Here is a 19,700-nt window from a genome sequence, read left to right as displayed (position 1 = left end):
ATAGCCAAGAAATATCCAAAGTGTCATGTACTCATAGAAAATGCATGATATTTGATTTCTCAATGATTATTAAATATGCCATCACTAAAAATAACCGGCATATTTATAAATTTATAGAAAACCTAACACCTCTAGAATGTTCAGGGCTGGAAAAACTATGCATAATCCTAGAAACACTAGAATCTATAGGGGCTGTCTGATCAAATTTTAGCATTCAATACATCTTTTCAGATTATCTTCTTCAGTAGAATGGCCATTAATGCATTAAAACACATTATTTTAAACAAACCTGAAGCCACCAAATGGTGCTATCATTGTGCCGTTCTGGTAAGTGGGGTCAGACTTTTTCTTTTTTCTTGGCTGTGACCAATTCAAAAGCAAAGGGCTATTATTGATAAGAACATTCCAAGAGGAAGGAACAGGCCACAAAGGCAAAAATTCATCTCCAGGCCTCACATATGCTGTGCCAAGGAGAGACACTGGAGCAGAAATTCTGATTCTGGATTGAATGGAATCTTCCCCAAAAGTGTAGTTCTGAGAGGACAGCATTTGCTGTGGGTGCACTTGGATGGGAATCTTTGAGTGTGGTGCAGGGTGAGTTAGGTCATGTGCCAAATGTTTTATTATATTTATGCATGTTTAAAATAGATATTTATCAAGCACGTATGTGTGGAAGACCTCACACTGGGTGGTGGGCAGGATGCAAAGGAAAAGATGGGGGTCCATACCCCTGAAGAGTTTCCACACTACTAGGCCAGCACCACAGACCCACAGACAACTCCAACATCGGGTCATGTAGGATTCGTGTCGCAGCACACACATCGTAGCACTATGCACACACTATGTGGTTTCAAAAGGCTCTTCGTGTCTCAAAGATTGTGATATTGAAAAAAAGATTCATAACACGTACTAAAAAGTGATTCAGTAACAAACTAGCAGCCCTAGGATAAAGTTAATAAGATTTCTGTAGTAAATGCTTCCTGAAACCTATGCATTTAGTAAATATTTTCCCCCTACAAAGTAAATGTATTAGGGGCACTGCAATTACTCCAAAACTGCTAGACTTTAAGTTGTCTATATTAATGATTTTTTATTATAGTAGTTACACAGTGCCTTTCCTTGGGGTCTTAGCTATTCCTTCCCCTTGAAGATCTCTCATCAAATTTCACATGTCCGGCTCCCTCATCCATTCAGGTCTCTGCTTAAATGCCACCTCCTTAGAGACACTTTCCTCCTGTCCCATCACTTTCTCCCCCTCCCTCACTCTATTTCTGCTAACTGCCCCCCCACCATGGTATGGACTATTACTTGACACATTATCATATATTTGTTTGTCTGTCTCCCCTCTCTAAAAGCGAAGAGCACATTTGTCTAGTTCATCACTGTAATCCAAGACCTAGGACATTACCTGCTCATAGAAGGCACCTTATAGACATTTGTTCAATGAATAAAGGGATGAAATGCCTTTCAGAAATGTTAGACTCCTTTGAATAGTCTCAGAAATGGCCAGTCTTCATCTAATGATGTGGATGTAAATTTTTGAATCAGCCAAGTTCATTTAGAACTTTCTGGTTAATAAGATGAGTGGATCAAGATAGATTCATTCACTCATTCATTCAACAAATATATATTGAGGGTGACTGTACGCCAGACACAGTTCTAGGTACTAGATTATCCATGGGTCCAAAATGAAATGTATATATAAGGTAAGATAACAGGCTTCCTTGCGATGGTAAACCAATTCTGAAGAGTCCCTAAGGTGTTTCACCTGGTAGCAGCATAACTAAAATGGCAGCAAAGCTGCTGAAAGTGACCACTCATGATTTTGATATAGAGCATGGAGGTTCTGGTACGTTTGTTTTTAAAGACCAGTTTTAATCTTTCATGGTTCTATTTCCTAGAAATGGAGTCTCTCAGATCCCCACAGTGGGTCTTGTGGAGGCAGGTTGGGGCAGGAGGTGGTGATTATGGTGAGGCCTCCTCTAAATTATTCCAAATACTCCATTGTGCAACAGACTCACTTCATGGATGCCTGCAAGTAGACATTTCAGGGGTTCACATATACAGAGGAAACTATTTTCAGATGTTAGTAATTAAAAATCCTAAAGACGTGTGAATAATACATGCAAGCAAATATATCTTGGCTTTTTTTTTAATTCCAGAAGAGAAATTACTTGGTAAGGAATTCTGACTTATAACAGGATACTTTAGAATAAGGATGTCTAAATCTAATCCTCCTAGAGTTAAAATGGTGCTAAATACTTGTCTATAGCTAACAGTGTTGTAAATTTCTAATCTTTTATATATATTTCCATAGCCAGGCCAACTCAGCATTTATCAATAGGAAATTGGGGAGCACCAGATTTTGTCTTGCCTTTCTCTGAATGACTACCAGGTGGTTCTTCATCCTCAACAGAACTTTGTACTTTGTATTCAGTTACAAGAAGTACTTCCCCCCAAGCTCCACAGGGCAGCCTTCTGGTAGAAGGCGTCTAGGGTGTCTCCCTGTTTCAACCCCCTCTGAGTGCAGCAGACCCTGCAGAGCAGCATATCCAAGCTACAAGAGTTCAGCCAAGTGGCCGCAAGACCTATACAGCTGTGGCTTCTGTCAGCTCTTAAATAAAATATTAGATTGTATCTATTGTTTGTGAGCTGTCCGTGGTCCCTTGTTCAGCCGGCCGGGGTTAAAGGGTATGTAGATCAGTAGGCCAGATGTTTGGTAATTGTCACAGCCAGTTCCTTGGTAACCCATACAATAGCATTCTCTGGAGGTAGAGTCTTTGTTGCTAAGCAGTGAATTCAGGTAAAATAACGTTTCCTTGGTTCTTATTGGTCTGGTTTTAGACACAGGGTGTAGGTTGAGTTGTTGTCCTCCACAGCCCACCCACACCTCTTTTGTTTTTCCACCCAGGCCATGAAAGGAGTGCTGATAACTTGCACAGCCCTTGTTTGCTGGGCCTCCTCAGCTGCGGACGCAGGCAGGAGAACAAGCAAATGGCTGGGAAGCAGTGCTTGCTGGGATGCTCGTGGGTCACCACTGTCCAAATGTGCCTTCCAGATCTGAGTTTGGGCAGTGGCTGATGCATCAGTCAGATGGACACAAAGAAGAGCAAAACCAATGAGAGGGATTGGATGGGAAGAAAGGTAAATGCGTGCCCACATTAGTTATCAACTTTATTATTACTATTATTACATTTTAAATGCATCCTTGCCCTCAATACTTGCATAAGTGCTTTTTAAGTAAGTTACTCTATGTTACAGAGACTAAGGGCACTGGGTAAGAGGGGGCTTGGGCAGGAAAACCTCCTTTCAGTCCCATCAGAATAGGTTTTTTGTTCATTTCTTTGCTTTTGAGACAGGGTCTCATGCTGTTTCCCAGGCTGGAGTGCAGTGGCATCATCATAGCTCACTGCAACCTCAAACTCCCAGGCTCAAGCGATCCTCCTGCTGCATCCTCTCAAGTAGCTGGCACTACAGGTGTGCACCACCATGCCTGGCCAATTTTTCTATTTTTTCTATTAATAAAAGACAGGGTCTTGCTATGTTGCCCAGGCTGGTCTCAAACTCCTGGCCTCCCAAAGTGCTGGGATTACAGGCAGGCCCCACTACATCCTACCTCCATCAGAATAGGTTTGGACCTCCTACCTCCTCTAAGGTGCTGGCTACAAACAAGGTAATTAACCAGCTTCTCAACTACATTTCTTCCTACCCTGAAATTTTTGAGGACAGCAGGACATGACGTTACAGGTGATCATCTGAGGTAAATAAATCTCACTCACTATTTTATTATTTCCCCGGGCAGAGTTTGAGTAGAAGAGAAATAACAGAGTGGTGTTTGGGCTCTCTTAAAAAACTATCAGTTCAACTGAGCATTCTTGCCACTTGCTGTGGGGAAGTCATGGCTCCTCAGAGGCAGGGCTGGGATTCTGCCTGAGCCTGGGGCCTGCCACTGTCACTTTCTCCACGGGTGAGCCTTACATTAGCTAAACCCCACTGCTAAGTTGTAATAACAAGTAGACATTTTCTTTCCAAAAAGTGATATTCATGTTCAAAAGGGTTCACAAAGATATCCCTTTCAATGGCAATCTCCACTAGAAAATTGTTAAATGTTTCTTTTTTTCTCATGGTGAACCAAGTATACCCATAGGGTGCAAAAATTCTGGGATGCAATGTACTTCAAGGCCAGCACAGAAGCCTTACGCTCAGTGAAGCTCTCTCAAGACACTCAGCTGGCACCAAGGGGCCTTTGCCAGGCAGCCACTGCCCTTCCTCACTGGGTAACAGCTAAGAGCAACAAGGTCTGAAACGCAGTTCCAGCACGAATTAGATGGGTGACCTTGGGCAAGTTAGTTGGCCTCTCTCAGTCTCAATGAACTTCATCTTTAAAATGGGCATAAAAATAAAATTAGTTAAAAACAAGGTTGCTGTGAGAATTACATGAAATAATACAAGTAACCCCCTAAGGGCATAATAATTTGTCACCTCTCCTATGGAGCCCACACTGTATCAAGCTAAAATGAACAAATGCCTGCTGAGGGTTCACTGTGGGCAAAGCTCTGTGCAATTCACTTAAAATCTCCTTAGAATGAATGAAGATAAAACGTCAAAACAATGACCACTTTTGGTATTCATGACTTCATGTAATGATACGATCTTTCTAGGGAAACGGGCCTATAGGGAGTACTGAAGGGGGACACAGCAGAAAGCCACCCCACGTGTGTGACGCGTGCCTCCGCTTGGGCAGAAGTTTGTGTCCCTGTGTGTTCACTCGGAGCGGGCATGGGGCGTTTAGCTCTGCAGCTTCGCCTCAGCCCAGCAAATCACTGGCACAAAGACAGTAGTCAAGAAGCGTTTGCTCAAGTTGTCGAATCAGGAAAGAATGAGGGGAAAAGGTCAGGTTTAAAGGCTTGCCTATAGTTTTTTGTTGTTGTTTTCTTGTCTGTTTTCCTTTTAAATCTGAAATACTCTGTTATGAACTCTTTCACCATTTAGGTAGGTCAAGAAGCCATCTTACTATCCCCAGTACATGGATATAAGATCATTGAGAAAGTAAGCAAGTGGGCTAGAGCCCAAAACTATAACAAAAAAAAACAAAAAAAAAAAACAAAAAACAATGCAACATTAATTTCTACAAAATTCCATGCACGCATCCTAAGGCCTTCTTCCACATCTTAATTCACTGAGTCTCCCTGGAAATGGCAATTTAGGTAAACCACCACTTTTTATGTAAAAAGAGATGCTCTGAGTCCTTCAATAAAAGAAATTGATAATGAGAAGAGAGGAGTATTGTGGCCATTGATAGGCTAAACACCCAAAGGGCTGGCCACAGCTCCACATGGACCTGCCCTTACAGCTCAACTCCACGGAATCTTCTGTGGGACAGACCTTATCACAAACACAGATTAAGGCTGCAAAGTAATTGACAGACCAAAAGGACAAAAAGAATCCCCCCCCTACAGTTTTTGTGAGGCAAAAGTGGAGAAATCCTAGTCTGACTCCTGAGGTTAGTAACAGTTTAACTTAATGGACTCTGTTTATGTACAGAGTAAATGGTTTGGGTTAAAAGGAATTTTTAAAGCCATAAAGTAGGTTAAAGAATCCATTACACTTCTCACTTGCAGTTTTGTGTGGTAAATTTGTTAGTTGATGGCTCTAAGTAGAACCTGAAAGAAAATATCCTGTCTCCTGTATAACATGCTGAATATGTTTTTGTTCCTAAACTTCACCCATTGTTAGATTAATAATCAATTGTAACATAGGCTCATAAAATTAAAAGTGGGCTTTTATAGTCTTTTCACACCTCAGATTAGTACTATAACCTTCTTACAACGATTTCCTTGTTATAACAATTTCCTCTTATACCAGAATGATCCTTTGGATAGCATTACCTCATAAAGAAGTCATTTTGGTATTTCAGGAATAAAACCCTTTTGGATGGAGTCCAAGAGCCGTATCACTTTATAACAAATTGATCTTTGTGACAAATAATATATTAAGACTCCTGTGTGTTTTAACTTAGGTTCTGAATAGGACTCTATCTCTGATACTTCGATGTCAGAATCCTAAACTAAGACATATTCACTTTTTTTTTTTTTGCTATTTCCAGTCTCTATTATAAGACACAATATTTCAACAGTGTTTTATATTTTCACTTCATACAAACAAGACACAATTGCACATTTTATCACCACACAAGATAATCCTAGGTAAACATCTCTTTCTTCCTGTCCTGTATGTGCCATTTGGCCACAACATTATATTTTCCTCTTTATGCCTATTTTTGAGGGAGTTGTGTTTTAACTAGACTTTCTTTTTTTCCTGGAGTTAGCAGTGATCAATTAGATGTCTCCTTGCCTTGCACAATTACAGAGTGTCTCCCTCTCTGCATATCCTTCCTCCTTCTGAACCCAGAGCCCATCACAACTGGAAATAATTCTTTTTTTTTCTTTGAGACAGGATATGTTGGGAACATGTAAATAGGCAGTAAAAGTCCTTCCAAAAGTATGCTTTTTTAGAACATGCTTATCATTAGCATGGCACAAATCTGCCTGATTATTTTTTATCTGCACAAAACTCTGGTATGATTTTTTTGTTTGTTTGCTTTGGTTTTTTTTTTTTTTTTTTTTCCTCTCTCTCTCCTTTTTCTGTCTCACAAAAACCAAGTGTTCTCCAGCAATGAGGCAACGGAAAAAATCAATACTTGCCATGTACCATGTAACCAATAGAATAAGGGGAATGATTTATGTATGGATGGATGCAGCCTGAATCAGCTGGGGCCTCGTCCAGAGAGCAAGAAAGAGAGAGAAGAGACAGAGAGAGAGAAAGAGAGAGAGAGAGAACAGGGAGAGGTGGAGGGAAGCTCAACTGCAGTGATTATTTCTACAGTGTGGCCAGATTTTTTTTCTCCTGCAGCAATAATCCCCCTCTCCGGCACTACAGGACATAGGGAAAGCCTGCAATTTGTGGAATATATGATGGCTCAGCTTTCCCCTGCTCTCCTCAGAGTCATGATGCCATGTTCACATTAAGGCACACTGGGAAGGAGAGAATGATGTATGGCCTGAAGTCCTTCCAGCGTCCGGTCATCTCCACCCTAAGCAAGGCTAGTGATGGGCCGACAGGCACTAGTTGACAGAGAGTCAAATTATCAACAGGATTAAAATAAATAAATAAAAGGCTCCAGCACCGCTTCCTAAGAAGACCAGCGGGAAGGGCTTACAGACGAGAACCACTCTATTCCTCAGGAGTTCCTGCTGCAAATATAGTTTGGTTAACTGGAAATCCAGGGCGCTGCAGCACTGAAAGGCATTTAATCCTGAAGGTAACTTTTAGGGTGGCTGATATGCTTGCTCAAAGCCTAGACATTAACTGTAGTTATGTGCTGGTGGTGGGAAGGTGCGAGCTACTTCACTGCTGGATACATGCTACTATTGTATATGGAATTCTGGTGGTTGTGACTTTAAACTGGGTTAATCATTTGCTTTAGGATGACATTATATATGTATATATTATGTATTTTTTAAAAAAACATAATAGTTTATAAAATTCCTACTCTCTGCTTCAAACTGAAGATGCACCTTGTAAGACTTTGTGAGAGGCAAATTTGGCCATTGCTTTGGAATATCTCTGTTTTTTTGCAATGTATTTAAATAGATCTGAAGTGTTTTCATGAGTTACCTTCTTTATATATCGTGCTTGCAAATATAGGAAGCTTGACAGTATTATATTTCCATCATTCTATTGAAGAAGACTGAATTATGTCGTTTTGTGAGGAACACTGACACCATATACTTTTTATAATGTTTTCACATCATTTAACCCAGACACAGTGTTAATGTCACAGTTAGGGGTCCCACTAAAATATCCTGTAATCTATATATGATTCATTACATTGCACACAATACATGGAAAGATATTTTAAATATTGAACGTATCAGAATAATGCCATGTCGTTAATTTTTGCTTAATTTGGAACTGGTAGTGTTAACATCATCAACTGTTAAAATAGCTTTTCCCCTCTTCAGTTGAAAGTACCCATTCAACCCAACATTATCATATACTCTCTTGACAAAATGCTATGTAATTTTAAAAACATGTGTGTTTACCTCTTGACAAAATACCATATTGTTTTTTAAAATGTGTATTAACCCTATAAAAATTATCTTAAACTCTCTTAACAAAATTCCATGTTGTTTTTAAATATGTGTATTCCAAGTATACTGGATGGCAATTTTTAACATTTTTTTCACATACATATTTATTATCTAATTTTTTCTTTCATTTTCTTTGTGTTTCATACATCCTGTATTTAGCTCCTCATTTACACTGCACAGTTTGTGTATTTTGTAGTTAAGTTTGCATACATAGGATAAAAGGATTAACAATAAAGCATAGATGGCTAGAAAAATTTAAAGAACTGTTCTCGGAAGTCGTCATCTTTTAAATGACTCTTCATACTTTAGTATCTTTTTTATAGACGTTATTGAAGAACAGTGAAGTTGAAGCTTTATTCATTATAAATCAGTAAATACTCTTATGCCTGTATTTAGATATCTAGTCACAGGGAGATTTAATGTACCTTGCTCCTTACAAAATTATTTTGGGAAGATTTCTGTGTAAACTTAATGAATAGAGATGATTTCTCTCCTCTAAACAAAATTGAGAGCAATAAAAATGCAGTCCACAAGTAAACTGTACATAATGAAATAGCTTTCAGTAAATGTAATACAGGACTGATTACCCAAACCAGCAGAAATTCTGCATAATTGTTTTGAATGGAGGAAACCCAGTAGATTACTGCCTCTCTCTAAGTAAGGGAAGATCAGAATTACTTATTACATTTATCTTAATCATCACTCTCCCTCTCACTCTTCTATTGGCCCAAACAGGTAAAACAACAGAATCCCATTACCATCGTTACTTTTGGTCCCGCTGCCTCAGCCAAGCTGTCCAGGTGAGGGTTAATGAACAGAGAAAATCTGGAGAAGATCCAAGTAAAGTGAGGATGGTGAAGACAAGCTCAACGCTGCAAACACCTCAGCCAGAAGGAACGTTCTTAGCACCCTACAAGCAGAACACTAAAGTGAATGGAAATCAAGGCGCATGATCCCCAGCGAGGTGCTGTGGAACTATAAGGTAAGCACAACTAGGACCTTATTGCAGGTTTATTTTTAGAGATGTGTCGCTGCCACTTAAAACTGTTATCTATAGCAGAGGAAAAGCGTAAAAGCCTGCCAAAGGCCACAGAGAGTGTTTAATGAGTCTAGCCAAGTCTATTATATGATTTGAAATGGGCCTTACAACTATGGGTACCTGGGGTATTAGCAAACAGAATCCTGGCCCTACCAGCAGGAGAAACACATAGAATGGGTGATAAACTCACTGCAGGTAGGAGATGGGTAAATAAGAAGCACAAAAACGAGATTTCACTGTGAGCTAACAGAGTCCCAAAACACGTCTCTCTGTTTAAAAAGTTTATTTCTATTAAATGTAACTTTCCAAGTTCTAATGAACGTTGATAATGCTCCCCAATATGAGATTAATTTCCTATACACATATGTTGTTAAAATTCATAGATTAAACTCATGTTGGCATCTTATGCTGTGACAAAAAATCAAATCTTCTCATGTAAGCAAGGGTCTTCAGTGAACACCTGCTATGGTTTACTCTCCTCCGTCGGTGGTTAAAATTTCACTGATAAAATAACCCACTGAAGAGAAAATCAATATCTGAGCTTAACTGCCTGCTTTGTTTTGGCACCTCAAATTATTTTAAAAACTGATTAACGTAAATAGCTCACTATTTAGGAAATACAACAAATGTTTCATATTGCTAGTCTAATAGCCCAAAATTAAAAAGTTAAGTTGATATCGAGTTTTTTACTTATTAATCCACTTAAAAAAATGAATGAAGGAACTGATAAAAAAAATCCACATTTTTATTTTTCAAAAGCCTAATTTCATCTTTGCATTATGAGTAAAAATGAAAACACTCTAATGTTAAAAGCTGAAATATGATTACTTCTAAAGAAGTCTGCTTATACCTAAGAGATAACTTGTAGTCTCTCCATAAAAGAACTATTTTTTGTTCCCTCTATTTCTTGTTTCTGCAATTAGTCTATGGCAGCCAGAGCATCTTGGATTAGTCTAAATTAATCTGAACATAATTGGATGGCAAGTCTCTGTTTTCTAATCTATACAAGCTCACTTTCAAAACACACAGAACTTGGATTCTATTTAACAGAAAGGCTACATAAGGAGAACAAAATGTGGCAATACATTTCTGTCCATCAACATACTGTTAAAATATTATTACCTATCCTTTCCAGACCTTGCCAAGGCATAAAAGAACAGGCAACAGTCTACTGATAATATTCAAAAGATGGATACCCAAACCCACACCTCAGCTGGTTCCCCTGGTAGAATGAGGTTCTTTGGCCCTCATCTCCTGGCTGCTTGCATTTGCATCTTTATAGATTATGAGGAGATATAGATCCTTTTGCCTCTTGCAAAGCTGTTCAATTCTATCCACAACTTAAAATGGTTTTCCTATATGCGCTGCTTCATTTATTCAAGCAGAATTTTCTCTCCTAAGATCTAAATGAGAACACATCTTCCCTCCCCACCCCCAGGGAATAATCCAAAAGATGGGAGGTTCTTAATAAAACAATTAATTGTGATAAATTTCTGATTTCTGCTCCTTCGTCTAGGGCTATTTCCATGGCAACATCCTCTCATCCTATTGTTGGGTTGTTCTTCATTCACACAGCAGGTTAAGCCCAGGGCAGGCAGGGCAGGCTGATGGTCAGCCTTTATTTTCTCTGGCCCTTCAACAAAGGTTAGTTGAGGTCGCCAGAAGCCAAAGGGTAATTACTTTTCCTCCTCAGGGTTAAAGGTACACAGATTGCTATTGGGACAACTGTATGGATGACCTTCAGCTTCTAATGTTCAATCTTCTTTTCTTTCATCAGAACGAATACGTATAACAATCATGATGCAACCCCCATGCCTAAAATTCAGAACAGAAAGCCAATGTCTTCATATTTTGTAAAGCTACTATATATTAGCATAAATATGCCCTTAGAATCAATTTGGAAAACTCAATGCATAAAAAGATTTCCTATCCCTTAAATAATAGTAAAAAAATAAATAAAAAATCCCCTGGCAGAAAACCTGGCAGAAAATGCAGCTGTTTGCTGGTTTTCCTATTCAATTAATTTGATATTCATAATTTCCCAGGCTTCAGTCATTTTCCTGAGGGTGTGTTCTTTAAAGCTGAGAAGAAAATGGAAGCTTTCCTGGCTCCTTCAGGGGCTCTATTTTTTCCCCTTCAAACACCAGTTGTGTCCTTGTCCCTCTACACTGACTAAGAGTAAGTTAAATTATAATGAATTTCCTCTCTTTGCTTCTCTGTTCTCAAAGAAAGTCAGCCTCCAAAATAATTGAGAGAGGGGAGTGGCATCTTTTGAGACTGAATGCGTAGAACCCTTTGCCCCACTCACTGAAAGTGAAGAGCCACTTTCAGATTTCAGTTCGCTATTTCAATCTAAAATTTCAAAGGAATGATTGTTAGGGCTCCAAACATAGAGCCAGACACGAGCCAGAATGCAAATGCATCCTTGTTCTACCACTAGGCAAAAAAACCTTCAGCTCCCTTGATATGATGGGTTTGCTGACAGTTCATCTCAAAAGAGACACATGGAAGAGGGCCTGAGCCCCTTTTGGGGGGGGAGGGACAAGGACCATCTAAAAAGGGCCACCTGGCCCACTCTGCAGCCTTAGCCAGAGGGCAACATGCCTCTGAACTTCTCCATTTTTGTCCAAGGAATTGCCTTGATGAGAGGAACACCAGGGACTGAGCACAGACCCTCCATACCCACCATAAGAGAGAGGTGGACACATTGTTTCTGCCCATTTTCTCAGATATTTTATTTCCCTCCACTCCTCTGCCTCCCCTGTCAGCCCTGACCCAGCTGTTTCTCCAACGCTGCCCTCACACTCTTCATATGCAGCCATCCTGCTCAGGAGCTTACTGGGAACTCTCCAGACCCACCTCCCAAAGCTGCCACTGCATCATCAGCTGCTTCTTCAGCTGCCCCTCCCTGTGGCTTGAACTTCCTACCCCCCTTTAGCCACTCTGCCTTGGTCAAGCATCCCATGGCCTTTCACATGTGGCTTCACCCTCTCTGAGTTTATGCCATCCCCTCTACAGGACAATTCTCTCCTTCAATTCCTGCTTCTTGGAAAGGATGGTTTACAATTTAGTTCCTTCTGGAATTCCTCCATGTTTTATCTTCTGCTATATCTAAAACAATTAAATAAATGCATGTAATAAAAATACATATTGTACACCACATACCTATGACATATAACATACATTTACATATGTACACTGAAGTTGTGGAAAATGCATCTAAATATCTGAATCCTATTAAATAGCAACTTTTTTAAAAAAAACCAATGCCTTAAACTACTCCCATTTACAAATTCTGGAGACTCTTATAACACTACTGTTTTATATATTTTACACACAACAAAAACTTGATATTTACCTTGGTGAGTTCTATTTTTTTCACTTTTCTTTATTTTCAATTGTCCTTTCTATATTTCTACCAAGTCTTCACAGCTATCGTTCTTGAGAGCAAAAGATTTTGGCATCATCATATCACAATCTCCCAAAATTATTTCTTTCTTGCTCTCAATGACCATCAACTAATACCTGTTGAGTTACTAATTCATAATTAAGAGATAACATAAAATAAAGTATGACCACACCCAGGGATATTTACTTTAGAAGGGATTTCTGAAGTCTTCAAGACCCATGGAGTAACAATGATGGGCATGGATGGTGAGTGGAGGAGACAATATTTAGAAAAGGATATAAGAAACCTAAGGAGGAACATGTCAGGGTCTGGTATGTGACCTGGCTATGTACTACCATGTGGGAAGTAGGGTGGGGAGGGGAAGATCTAGCACTGCCCACAGCTGGTTGGCAACAATGCCCCACTCATAGAAGAAATTGCCCTTTCCTCAATTACAGACCAAAGCCAAAGGGACCAATTGTGTTCTCTGCTCAGGGCTCCCTGACCAGGGGCATTTGATGAAGACAGGCTGTCAACTCTTAAAGCTGGCTCTAGGCTGGTTAGCTGGGGCTTCAAGAAGTGTTCACACAAGGTAAACTTTAGGAAAGTTATTCTTTTCCTTTCTGCATAATTTCTCCCCTTTACAATCTCCACCCCATAATCCTCGCATGCCCCAGCTCCCCAGAGTCCCATTTGACTTTGGAGTTTTAATGTCACTTGGCCATACTTTCCCCTGATCTGTTAAGAAAGATGCCTGGATGAATTATTTAGCCATGAGCAATACATCTCCAATGATGGCATGTTGGTGAGGGAGATATTTAGAAGTATCTCCTTCCTGGATTCTGCCAGATCATCCTTTAAGTGCTCTTTGAGCCACAAACAAATTAAAAAACAAAGCACCTTGGATGTATTAGGTCAAAGCTTCTGGCAACACAACAGGTTGCACATTTTCATTCATCTCAAAGTGGACGTGAACATTCTTCCTCTTTAGACTAGAAATTCAATCATTTGCCCTTAGCTGCTGCTTACTATTTCCTAAAGCTCTTTTATTTTCTCTTGAAATCCAGAGCCGTTGAGTTCTGTGTCTCTAGTAGGCTTCTCTCTTTCCTCCATTTTGTGGAAAAAGTATTACTAGAAGTTTCAACACAGAGGTATTTTCACAATCACAATTGGTTCTTCCTTATGTGCTAGAAATAGATGTGACTTGTCATCCTTCTGGTTGGTGCCTTCACACGTGACACATAAGTCTCTCTCCTAAGGAACCTATGGGAGAAACTTCTCTAGCAGTCGTCGACTGGTTATAGAAAGGGATGGGGAATGGCCTGGCCCAGAACACCAGCCTCCAGTGACAAATGTGTGATAAGTGTTCAGCCTGGCATCTCAGGAGGATGTGCTGTCCTGAAGCTTGGGACACTTCCAGGGCTGACACAGGATGGAACTTGGGGAGAAGACTGCAGCTCAGCGCTGCTCACACTTTAGCATGCACACGAAACACAGGTTTCCTACCTTACCCCCAGAGATGCTGATCAGTAGGTCCCGAAATCTGTTTCTAACAAGCTATCAGGTGAAGATGATGTTTCCCAGATATAGCCCACACTTGGAGTGGCTCTGTGGTAAATTTCCTTTCTCTTGATTACTCATGGTAGCTCTAAAATGTACCAGCGCCTTTCTATTGGTCAAAGGTTTCTCGCCTGTTCAGAAATGTCCATGGCTTTTAGACACCATTCTCTCTCTGTTCTGGTGTTTCCACTTCACTTTGACATAAACCTTTAGTTTGTATGGATTATTTGGGCCCTTAAGAATAGCACCTTTGTTATTTTTATCCAACTGCCAGGCACCTCCAGTTTCCTGCTGCTGAGCCAGGAAAATGTTTTTGTCCTTCACCAATCCTCTGTATCCAGAGAACCCCTTTCCATAAATTCCAGATCCACACCACCAATCCTTAGGGGGTCCTTTCTCTTCTCCAATCTTAGATGAGCTAGGAGATCGGGAAATTGCCAAGACATATAGGTGGTATAATCCCTTTCTCAGGAAGCTTGCACTGTTGGGTGGCAGCTTAGTCTAGTGGTAAAGTGCATGGGCCCTAGGGACAGACAGACCAGGTTCGGGTCTCAACTCTGTCTTTTATTACCTGTGACTCCAGACAAATAACTTGGCCTCTCTTAGCCTCAATTTCCTTTCCTGCAAAGTTGGAATAATAATATATGCATACATACACATCTACATATATGCATACTCATAGGGTTATTGAAAGATTTGAGTAATATAAAGCATATAAAGAGTTTAGGTGCAGTGACTGGCACATAGTATGACCTGGGTAAATGGTAGCTATTCTTTGTATAAAACCCATATTATGAACTGATAGCACAGACTTTAAAATTCCAGTTCAGCAGCTTCCCTATTAAGTAATTTGGGGCAAACTAATATCTCTTTGAGCCTCAGTTTTTTTTTTCACTTTTAAATGAAGATAATTCACCCACCCTCCAAAATTGTTATGAGGCTTAAAAATAAAGATATATAAAGTTCCTAGCACTGTTCCAAGAGATACTCAGCCAATGACTACTACAGATAGTATGATTATTTTACATAGTGCTTTGTATCTGGCTGTGATCTGGAAACTTCTACATTTGTTCCAAACTAGAGTCTATGTCATCACCTTGAGACATGTTACCAGAGAAAGAACAAGTGTTCTATGTGCCGTGGCCCATGTGCACATCAGAGAACAGATTTTACACAGGTGTTTCTGAAAGGCTCTTCCTTCTCCCTGAAGATCCATGATTTTTTCGCCCATTGAAGATACCTAAAAGATTTTGGCATATTTTTTTGCGTTTTAAAATTTTCACCAAAAGCAAATCATGCTGACTGGATCAACAGAGATCACAGGGAGGAAGCAGGAAGACACCAACCTGAGACTCGGTAAACACGTTCTACTCCCAGCCCTGCCGCTGAGCAAACATGTGCCTTGGGCAAGTCAGTTCACCTCTCCAGACCTCAGTTTCCTCACTTGAAAAACAAGTCAGTGGCACTAGCTACAACGGTGCGTGTGGCACGTATTGTGCACAGGTGCTGTTCTCAGGGCTCTGCACGAATAAAGTCACCTGATGCTCACAACAACTCTATGAGATAGAGAGCATTTTTCATCCCCACCTTACAGATGAGGAAACTGAGGCACAGAGCGGTTAAAATAGTCTTGTTCAAAGTCGTGTAACTAGTAAGAAGCGGAGATGGGATCTGGACTCACTCAATGGATTATTTCCAGCATCTACACACTTGACTACTATGATGTGCTGCCTTTCAGCAGCGAGGAGATTTAGACGGTACTAAAGGCCCTTCCAGTGTTTACATTCTATGAATCTATGAGCTTAAAATAACCCCGAGAGGCTCAGAGTCTATATTTTAGACCAATGGAGCAAAGAGCTTATATAAAAAAAACTATTTATAATTTATGAATCAAACTATTGTCTTATACCAGCACCAAAAAGAAAAATTTTCAAAGTGCTTTCACAGATAAGATCACTTTAGATCCTAATTGGATCTTGCATACATAGGGAAGGTAGCAGCACCATGCACCAGACCAGGAAAATGAAGCCCAGGGACTTGACTCTATCGCCCCATAAAACCAGAGGATGAGTACGAGCACGGCAATGGGTCTTATACTTTTTTATCTTGCTGTTCTAGCAAGACCAGAGGACTCCAGGCTGGTGTTCTGGGGCCCATCCAACCTGAGTCACACACTTCCTCTAGGACTTCCTCTTGGATTCAGCAGAGTCCCACCAAATTCTGAGGCATGGCAGAGAAAGGAGCCCTTCCTCTAAAGCTCTCCTTTAGGCCCCTCTAGTGCTGCGTCCCTCACACAGACACAAAGTTGTCTGGCCTGCAATCGAGGGGGTCAGCTCACACACCCCATCAAAATTCAGATGCGTATAAATAGGAATCTCTGCAGAATGAACTGCTCAGGCCTTGAACTCCATTTCAGGCCTTCTGAAGAGCCATCTGACCTTGCAGCCTCTGCCAGCTCTCCTCCTCCTCCCTCCACTCTCACAGGTGCCCTTTGCCCTCCACTGAAGGAAACTGCTCTCTCAAATGTCACCTGCTACTGCCTAGTCCAAGAAGCAGCTGCTTGTTCCTTGTATACACCTGGTGCTTTCCCAGGGCCAACCTTCTGCTCACATCCTTTCCTCCCTCTGGAATGTGCTTCAAATCCTGCCTTCCATTTGAACGTGCCTTCAAATCCTGTGCATTTACAGGCTTATTCCACGTATCACCTCTTCCAGGAAGCCTCTGCTGCTCCTTCCAATCAGATGTGATCTGCTCTTCTTTGATCACCCTCAGTACTTTCTTGCGCCTTCCTGATGACACGCTCTCGCTCTGCTTTTTCCTGCAGTTGGGCTTATACTTCCTTATCTCTCATCAGCTTGCTCATACCCAGACTGCTTTTTCACTCCCTGGGGTGCTGAGAGCAGTGCCTGGCACTGATAAATATCTGCTTGACCTTCAATTAATCTTTTTCCATTCTGTAGAAGGATTCCCTCTGAGAAAATATATGGCAAAGGAAAGGGATCATTAGATTCTAGCATCTTTCCCAAATTTCACCCACTGTTGAGGGAGCAATTTTTAAAAATGAGTTCCTGACTGACAGAGCTCATCCCAGAGGTGAGAAAATCTTTCGGTAACTGCCGTGTAGCCTGTCTCCAAACGGGTGTCCAAGTGTGAACATGTCAGCCCGAGACTCTGTTAATTGGACCTTCAGCTGCTCGAGGTGCTCCCTGCATAGTAGCTGTCTTACCCCAGAAAGGGAGAGCTGGGGATGACACTGCAAAGGAGATGCTGATGGCATCAGGACAACGTCCTCGCTCTTCCAGGGCACTGTTTTCACTTAAACTAGTCGTCTTTACCAAGGGAGAGTGTGGGACCAAGGAATAGCTGATGTGTTTCGTTCTTCTTTTTCCCCTCCCCTTTTCACATATTAGAGAAGGAGGAATGTTATTTGGAATTTTGACGCTTACGAAGAATTTAAATTTAAATTATTCTGGTAGAAAACAAAAATGCTAACCCTTTCCTCTAAAGACAGCAGAACTGGTCAGCACGAAAATGCTCCCAGTCTTTCAAAGTTTCTCCTTGCAAATAAATGCACGCCATTCCAGGAGGTAGCTCAAATCACTGCAACTAGCATTTAGCTTTGGTGGAGTAGAGAGCCGAGTCACCCAGGCTCTCCCGGCTGGGGGAGGCAAGCTGGGGCACCCCTGCGTCTCAGACGCGATCCGCCAGCACAAGGGTGTCCATTGTTCACTTGACCAAATAAGGTGCTTTGGAATGGTTAAGAAAAAAGGCAAAACAGCCCTCCTTCAGAGCACCACAGAGCAGTGTTTCTCGACCTTTTTGAAATTATCACCCCACCCAGAGTCTTTTTAGATTTTTTCCCTAAGTGCACCCTTTGACATTCTAACGCCACAAATAGTGTGTCTGTTTATGTACTGTGACCCTTTGAAGGGCTGGAAACCACTGTCATGCCTCAGATTTATTTGCCCCTCACTGATATTTGTACCCCCTGCCTCCACAGGGGGGCAATATCCATCTATTAAGAATGTATGTCACAGACCCACTCAGTGGGTTGAGAAGCAACAGGACTCTTCCTGGGCACCTCCTGAGATTCCTTTCCATGTTCCCTCTCACTCCCGTTCAGATTCATTAGGAACCTGTACCTTGTAGAGCACAGAGCTAGCAGGCTCAAGGTGAGTGGGTAACTGCTCTATGGAATGCCACGGCAACATGAGGGCATCAGGGCAGAGAAACTGCCAACAATCCCAGAGAAATAGTGTGTTTCATTCAGGGAAATGTTAGGTTCCACAGTAGCAAATACTGAACAAATAATTACAGGACATGGATTAATGGGTAAAACTTTCTGCAATAAACTTATCCTCAGAATAGCATTACAAGAGTTCAGAAACTGGATATTCCTTTGCCCCTTTTACCAGCAAAAGGGTATGCAATTGGATTTTTCCTTCCATCTAATTCGTTTTTCCAATATTATAATTAACTTGACAAATAGAGCTCAACTTCTGCACCTTCCCTTTTGCCTGAACACTTTATAGACACAACATAATGATTCTAGTTATTAGCTCACTTTAGGCTAAAAATAAGAGAGGTAACAATACATTAACATTTCCATTATCAATCAGAAAATCGTAGGTCAGCTTTTTGAATGATGTGTTGCTCAGCACATTAAATCCTTGAACTCAGCAAAAATATATAAATACTTTTACTCCTGAAGTTATGGTTTAAGAGAGACATGTGGCAGGGTAAATTGAAGATGAGAACAATCAATTTAGATTGGTCTAAATGGAAGAATAATGGATTGCTATTTTTTTCCTCTCTCTAACATGGAAATTGAGCGCCCATGCTATCGTCTTGGTATCAAGGAGGTGGCAATGAGTAACCACGCGGAAACAAACTCCTCAGCCTTTGTTTTTGTGCTGGTACTTAACCATCTGCTATACACACATCACCTTGGGAGAGGGCCAATGGACGTTTACCAACTGATATCACTAAAACAGGGTTAAGAACAAATTATTCTCCTTTCACTTAGGCACTAAGGACCTGGTTTTTCTGTTGGAAGCTAGTGCCAACTCTGTGTGCCAGTCACTGTATACTCCATGGGTTTCTCATTAATCTCCTCCTAAACTTTTGTTACTGCCAACATTTTGAGACCTCAATAGTGCTTCCAGGTGAATCTCCTCCATAACAACTAGCTTAATAATGTCTCCAACAGGAAGAAAACTAAGAACTGCAGGCTAAATCCAATAGCGCCCATTTGTCTCCATATTGTCTATAGCTGCTTTTCCTGCAAGGACAGTGTTGAGTAGTTGTAACAAAAACCAACTGGTTCGTCTGTCAAGCCAAAAATAATTACTGTCTGGCCCCTTACAGAAAAAGTTTGCTGACCCTGTTTTGCAAAATGGATTGTTTTAAAAAAAGAAAAATTAAAACCCTTTTCTTCTATTTTTAGAATTCAGAGTTTAGGATTATTTTTAAAGCAAAATAATATAGAATTGTTTTTCTACTCCTGGGAATGAAATTTGGAAATAAAAACTCAGAAATGTAGAAAAAATATTACTGATAA

Source organism: Lemur catta, chromosome 4 (genome assembly GCF_020740605.2).
Source record: "Lemur catta isolate mLemCat1 chromosome 4, mLemCat1.pri, whole genome shotgun sequence".
Classification (NCBI taxonomy): domain Eukaryota; kingdom Metazoa; phylum Chordata; class Mammalia; order Primates; family Lemuridae; genus Lemur; species Lemur catta.
This window is presented reverse-complemented; position numbering follows the sequence as displayed.